We start from the raw sequence: 8240 nt of genomic DNA, 5'->3' as shown, positions 1-8240 counted from the left end.
AAACAAACAAACAAACAAAACCATATTTTTTGTAGAGATGAGGTCTCACTATATTGCCCAGGCTGGTCTCAAACTCCTGAGCTCAAGCAATCCTTCCACCTTGACCTCTCAAAGTACTGGAATTACAAGCATGAGCTACAGTGCCTGGCCCGAGTCTTAAATTCCTAACATAATGTACATTTTTTGAGCATAATACAATACATGACATCATTAAGAGATTACGTGAACATAGACTGAGACCTTTTATGGTGAAATCTTGTGAGATTCACTATGTTTTATTTATGTCTTGGTAATTGCTGACTAAATGTCTGGATGAAAATAGAGGATCTTATGTAAAATGAGATGAAAAGCTATATGTCAAGCCACATTTGTAATCCTTTAACTCTTGGCTTTGATAGTCCAAACTCTATAGTAACAGAGCCATCTAATGATCACTGGGACCAATTACAAGCAGATTGCCTGGGAATTACTTAATTTTCACAATGATATAACGGAACCATAACGTATGCTCTGCAAATAAGCCATTTAAAAATCATTACTATTTGGTTTTATAAAACAATATATTTATGGAAGTATCTATTCCTAATTTGTTTTAGTTTGATTAAAACATGCAAGGAGGCAGTCTTAGAAGCTTGTGATTAGGGTTAAGTATATCATTACATAAAAATTAAAAAATCCAGTTAATGTGGCTACCTAAGAATGGTTTGCATGTGAAAAGAAAATGAAGAGGTCAGGAACATGACTGCCTTCCTTGAGGCTGCTAACGTTATAATAAAGCCCCTCCAACACCTTGCATAAAGGAAACACTTTCATCCGCTATGTATTTTCTGACACACCAAAGATTGCTCACAGAAAGCACCGTTTAGAACATTTTGGAGCCTTTAAACAAAATGTCCATTGTAAATTATTCTTTAGCAGTGTCCCCAATAAGAACTTGTGAGGAAAAAGTTTCACAATTGATTTCATTTTAGTATAGTAATTGGATTTTCCAATGACTCATACAGAATTGGCATGATTCTTTGGAGAGATCACAGTGATGATGTGTAACTATCACTTTGGTGGCCAATGGAAATACTTTGTTAAGAAATCGGAAAAAAATGTTGATGGGTGTGTGCTGGACTTTGCTTTTCCTGACCCTTACATTCACCATTGTGACAGAGATTGCTGATTGTGTCCAGTATGTTTTCTCCTTCTCACATAATATTAGAACTTCTGCTGTTTAGTTGGGCACATGGTTGCCCAGAATAAATATTATTCTCTTATTATTGATAAGCAAATTTAGTAAAGTTGCTGGATACAAAGTTAGCATGCAGAAATCTTATAGCTACATGTGCCATGTCCATCTCATAGACAATGAGATGTAAATGAAAGAGGTGTATGCAACTTCCAATAAATGCTGTTTAAGGGAAGGAACATGCTTTTCTCCATTTCCTTCATCTTGTAGGCTGGAATGCAGAGTTAATACCTAGAAGTTAAGTAGCTCTCATAGCTCAATATGTGACCTTGGGGATTGTATTATTTTATTTATTTTTAATTTTTTTTTAAGGCAGTGAGGTCTTGCTATGTTGCCCAGGTTGGACTTGAACTCCTGAGTTCAAGCAATGCTCCCACCTCAACCTCCCCAAGTGGCTGGGACTACAGGTGCATGCCACCATGCCCAGTGGGGATTGTATTAGTTATCTGTTGCTGCTTAAGAAATTACTCCACAATTTAGTAGCTTAAAACAACAACATTATCTTGCTGTTTCTGTGGTCAGGAATTTAGGAATGGCTTAGCTGGGTGTTTCTGGCTCAGAGACTCTCATGAGGTTGGAGTCAAACTGTTGGCCAGGGCTGTAGTCAGCTGAAGGCTAAAAAGGGCTGGAGAATCCTTTTCTAAGATGGCTTACTCACATGGCTGTTGGCAGGAGGCATCAATTCCATGCTGGCTATTGGCAATAGGCCTTAGTTCCTCACCACTTGGACATCGCTATAGGACTGCTTGAGTGTCCGCATGACTTGTCAGCTAGTTTCTCCCAGAGGGAGTAATCCAAGAAAGAATAGGGAGGAAGCCACAATTTTTTTTATGACTTAGTTTTGTAAGTGTCACACCATAATTTCTGCCATAAACTATTCATTAGAAGTAGCTCACTAAATCCAGCCAACATTCAAGAGGAGAGGAATAGATGCCACCTCTTGAAGGGAGGAGGATTGTGTACAGAATCATTTCCCCCCAAAGACAGCCACATCCCCATCTCCAGAACCTGTGAATATGTTACCTTACATGGAACAAACAACTTTGTTGACATAATTAATGATCTTTAGATGAGGCAATCATCCTGGATTATCTGGGGAGGCTCAATGTAATCGCAAGTGTCCTTACAAGAGGGGGTCAGGCTGGGCGTGGTCGCTCATGCCTGTAATCCCAGGACTTTGGGAGGCTGAGGTGGTTGGATCACTTGAGGCCATGAGTTTGAGACCAGCCTGGCCGACATGGCGAAACCCTGTCTCTACTAAAAATACAAAAAAATTAGCTGGGCATGGTGGCACGCACCTGTAATCCCAACTACTTGCGAGGTCCAGGCATGAGAATTGCTTGAACCCAGGAGGCAAAGGTTACAGTGAGCCAAGATTGCACCACAACACTCCAGCCTGGATGGCAGAGTAATACTCTGTCTCTAAATAAATAAATAAATAAATAAATAAAAATAAAAATAAAAGAGGGAGTTAGGAGGGCCAGAGTGAGAGTGAATGGAAGTGGGTCAGACTGATATGGCCATAAGTCAAGGAATGTATACAGCCCACAGAAGTTGGAAAAGGCAAAGAATGGATTCTCCTCCACAGCCTCAATAAGGAATGTAGCCTTTGATTTTAACACTGTAAGGCTCATTTTGTACTTCTGGCCTCCAGAAATTTGGGATAATAAATTTGTGCTATTTAAGCCACTAAGTTTGTGGTAATTTGTTACCACAGCATAGGAAATTAATACAAATATCAAAGTGTTTGTGGACATATTTTAAGACTACCCCAGGCCACCCTCTGATAACAAATTATTTATAGTTCTCCCACATGCAAAATAAACTTACCCCTTCTAAGGCCCCAGAGTGTTATCCCATTATAGCATCAATTCAAAGTTCAGATATCCTCTATATCAGGGAAGATGAGACTTCTTGGTTGTTATTCCTTAAATATAGCTACTCAGGTACATGCCTTTCAATCTGAAGTTCTGTGAACAAAAAGAAAAAGGTCATATGCTCCTTTCCCCACAGCAACCGATGTAAAATGGCAGGGGCAGAGAGATAACTGCTATAGACACTCCTGTACCAACAGGTAGAAAACAAGGTGCACAGAAGTCACTGGTTCATAGCAATTCTGAAATCCATTTGAGTATAGGTTTGTAGTTCTACATTCAAAGTCTGGGAATAACTCCCTATGGCTTTTGGTTCCATCCTCTGGGCTGTTGGTTTTATCCTCCAAGTCATCCTTTTTTTGTGTGAAAGGGAGATGTGTTTGGACATAAATAGTTTTCTTAGCCTGCTTTCTGTTTGTAGAAATGTGTTTGTAGAAAGGGTCCAAAGACCCCTTTCTTTTTTGTACTCTCTTTCAGGTCAAGCTGAAAGTATTTCTGACAATACAATTCTCTTAAAACGATTTTTGAATCTACTGTGAATCTTACTGGGTTTTAGTCCAGGAGACAAAAGTCATGGCAGCAAATACCTTTGAGATACATCTTTTTCTACCTTGGGCTTCTGCTGAAGGACAAAGATCTTAAGTTTCTTAGAAGTCCTATTGTTTGAATGAGAGGACCTGTGAGCCATATTCTTAAAATCTTTTTTTCTGAGACGGAGTCTTACTCTGTCACCCAGGCTGGAGTGCAGTGGCGAGATCTTGGGTCACCACAATCTCTGCCTTCCGGGTTCAAGCAATTCTCCTGCCTCAGCCTCCCAAGTAGCTGGTATTACAGGCCCCTGCCACCATGCTCGGCTAATTTTTGTTTGTGTTTTTGTAGAGATGAGGTTTCACCATGTTGGCCAGGCTGGTCTCCAACTCCTGACCTCAGGTGATCCACCCGCCTTGGCCTCTCAAAGTGTTGGGATTACAGGTGTGAGCCACTGCACCCAGCCACTCTTAAAATCTTTAGGGGGTCTTTTGCCTGATTGAACAGTACTCTGAGGTACCACCCGTAAACACAACAGGCATGGGGAGTGGGAAAGTGGGGGATAGAGGGTGGATTGAGGGGTATTTACAAAAATAAAAGACATGGTCTCAGCACTCAGATGTTTCAGAATCTTTGGGGAGACAAACTATATACATTTAAAAAGCACTAAAGAATTACAGGTCATATCCCTAATGAGTATAGATACAAAAATCCTCAACAAAATACTAGCATACTGACTTCAACAATACATTCAAAGAATAATTCACCATGATCAAGTGGGATTTATCCCTGGGATGCAAAGATGGTTCAACATATGGGAATCTATAAATGTGATATACCACATACACAAAAATCATATGATCATTTCAATAGATACCTAAAAAGCATTTGACAAAATTAAACATCTTTTCATGATGAAAATTCTCAAAAAATTAGGTACAGAAGAAATGTACCTCAACACAATAAAGGTCATATATGACAGGCCTACAGCTAACATTCTCAACAGTGAAATGTTGAAGGCATTTCCTTTAAGATCAGGAAAAGAAAAGGATGCCCACTCTCACCACTTTTTTTTTTTTTTAACATAGCACTGGAAGTTCTAGTCAGAATAATTAAGCAAAATAAATAAAAGGCATCTTAATAGGAAAGGAAATGTTGGAATTTTCTTTGTCGACAATATGATCTTATATATAGAAAACCCAAAAGACGCCACCAAAAAAAAAAACTGTTAGAACTAATACATTCAGTAAATTGCTGTACACAGTCAACACACAAAAATCAGCAACATTTCAGCAACAACAAATCCAAAAAAGAAATGAAGAAAATAATTCTACTTACATGAGCAAAAACCAAAACTGAAACAAAAAAGGTGTAAATTTAACCAAGAAAGTGAAAGATCTTTACACTAAAAACTAAAAAACACGGATGAAAGAAATTAGAAAAAACACAAATAAACGAAAAGACATCCCATGTTCTTGGATTGGAATAATTAATATAATTAAAATGCCCATGCTACTCAAAGCAATTTATAGATTCAATACAATTCCTATCAAAATTCCAGAGTTATTTTTCATGGAAATAAAAAAATCCTAAAATTCATATGGAACCGTAAAAGATCCCAAATAACCAAAGCAATCTTGAGCAAAAAGAACAAAGCTGGGCCAGGCGTGGTGGCTCATGCCTGTAATCCCAGTACTTTGGGAGGCCGAGGTGGGCAGATCATGAGGTCAGGAGTTCAAGACCAGCCTGGCTAACATGGTAAAAAACCCCGTCTCTACTAATAATACAAAAAAATTAGCTAGGCATGGTGGTGCACACCTCTAGCCCAGCTACTTGGGAGGATGAGGCAGGAGAATCACTTGAACCCAGGAGGCAGAGGTTGCAGTGAGCTGAGATTGTGCCACTGCACTCCAGCCTGAGAGACAGAGCCAGACTCCATCTCAAAAAAAAAAGAAAAAGAAAAAAAAAAAAAATGAACAAAGCTGAAGGCATCACAGTACCTGACTTTAAAATAAACAACAAAGTTATAGTAATCAAAACAGCATGATATTCCATAAAAACAGATACATTGGCCAATATAACATACTAGAGAGTCCAGAATTTACAGACAATTGAATTTTGATAAGGAGCCAAGAACACTCAATGGGGAAAGGAATCTCTTTGATAAACACTGTTGGGAAACCATATATCCATGTGTAGAAAAATGAAATTGGACCCTTATCTCACACCATATACAAAAGTCAAAATGGATTAAAGACTTACATGTAAGACTGGAACTACTAGAAGAAAACAGGGGGAAAGCTACTAGAAGAAAAAATAGAAGAAAGCCACTAGAAGAAAACATAGGGGGAAAGCTCCACTACATTGGTCTGGGCATTTTTTTTGGACATGACCTCAAAAACACAGGTGAGAAAATAAAAAATAAACACATAGGATTACATGAAACTAAAAACTTCTGCACATCAAAGGAAACAGTTAACAGAGTGAAGAGACAACCCACTGAATGGGAGAAAATATTTACAAATCATACATCTGACAAGGGATTAATATCCAAGATATACAAGAAACTCAGTAGCAAGAAAGCAAATAACCTAATTTTAAAAATAGGCAAATAATCTGAACAGACTTTTTTTTTTTTTAATTTTTTTTTGTAGAGATGAGGCCTCACTATGTTGCCCATGCTGGTCTCAGACTCTTGGGCTGGAGCAGTTTTCCTACCTTGGCCTCCCAAAGTGCTGAGATTATGGGTGTGAGCCACCATGCCAGCCTGACACAGCCATTCTTAAAAGAAGACATACAAATGGCCAACAGGTTTGTATAAAAAAACCAAAAAAACTATTATTAGGGAAATGCAAAATAAAATTACAATATCACCTCACACCTGTTAGCATGGCTATTCAGCTGGGTGTGGTGGCTCACACCTATAATCTCAGTACTTTGGGAAGCTGAGGTGGGCAGATTACTTGAGGGTCAGGAGTTTGAGACCAGCCTGGCCAACATGGTGAAACCCCATCTCTACTAAAAATACAGAAATTAGCCAAGTGTGGTGGCACATGTTTGTAATCCAAGCTACTTGGGAGGCCGAGGCAGGAAGATCGCTTGAACCCAGGAATAGAGGTTGCAGTGATCTGAGATTGCGCCACTGCACTCCAGCCTGGGCAACAGAGTGACTCTTAAAAAAAAAAAAAAAAGGTTATTATCAAAATGATGAAAAATAATGTGTTGGTGAGGATGTGGAGAAAACTTTTACACTGTTGGTATTATTACAGCCATTATGGAAAACTATATGGACGTTTCCCAAAAAATTAAAAATAGAACTATCATATGATCCAGCGACACCATTTCTGGATATATAGTGAGTAACTGAAATCAGTATATCAAAGACTTATTTGCACTTCCATGTTCATTTCAGCATTATGCACAATCACTGAGATAATGGAATCAACCTGTGTCCATCAATGGATGAATGGATAAAGAAAATGTGATAAACATATACAATGGATACTATTCAGCCTTAAAAAAGAATTTGTCATAAAGAATTTGTCATTTGTGACAACATGAATGAACTTGGAGGACATACTAAGTGAAAAAAGCCAGGCACAGAAAGACACATACCACATGATCTCACTTATATGTGGAATCTTAAAACGTCAAACTCATATAAGTAGACAGTAGAATAGTGCTTAGAGGCTGGGAAGGGACGGGGCGGGTCGGAGATGCAGGATGGGGAGATGCTGTTCAAAGGGTACAAGGTTCAGTCAGACAAAAGCAGCAAGTTTCTGAGATCTATTGCATAGTGTGGTGACTATAGCTAATAATAATATATCGTATATCTCAAAACTGCTAAGAGTAAATTTCAAATGTCTCACCATAAAAAACGTTAAATGAGGTGATGGGTATGTTAAGCTTGACTTAGTCATTTCATATTATATACATATATTAAAATATCACATTGTACCCCATTAAATATTTACAATTATGATTTGTCTATATATTTAATAAATAAAAATCAAAATAAAATATTAAAGAATGCCTACAAAGCAAGATTTAAGATATAAATGAACACAGTAGTATCACGCAAGGGATTAAATATTGTAACATTTATTGAGCACTACATATATAGTTTTGAACTCCCACAACCCTGGAAGAATGAGAAAATCGAGACTCAGCATAAATATTTTGCCCAACTGCATACAATAAATACATAGGAAAAACAAACACACAGAATAAAACCAAACCCACCAAATTATCTCTCTCAAAAGGAAACGACAGTCTCCTGAAAGGCAACCCGAGACAAATTTCAGCAAAGCCGTGGGACACATGGCCTTCGAGCTGCTGTCCATTATTGAGTAGCAGAAGCCAGGAAGGATGGAATGTTTTAGAAGAAAGTAGTCCGGGGTCGGGGTGTTCAAAGGAGGGACTTAAGATAAAATTGAACTGGGGTCAGACCATGGCGGGATAGCGCACCGGAGAATGCACAGCGATTAGGGAAGAGTGGCGAGCGGGTGGCAAGGACGGAGGGCGGAGTCGAGGCCGGGGCTGCGGGAGGAAAGCGCACGGACAGGAGCCCCCGCCGCTCGAGTGCAGCGCCCGGCGGCCAGCCT

The sequence above is a fragment of the Colobus angolensis genome, unplaced genomic scaffold, assembly GCF_000951035.1.
Source record: "Colobus angolensis palliatus isolate OR3802 unplaced genomic scaffold, Cang.pa_1.0 Scaffold597, whole genome shotgun sequence".
NCBI lineage: Eukaryota > Metazoa > Chordata > Mammalia > Primates > Cercopithecidae > Colobus > Colobus angolensis.
Note: the sequence above shows the minus strand (reverse complement) of the source record.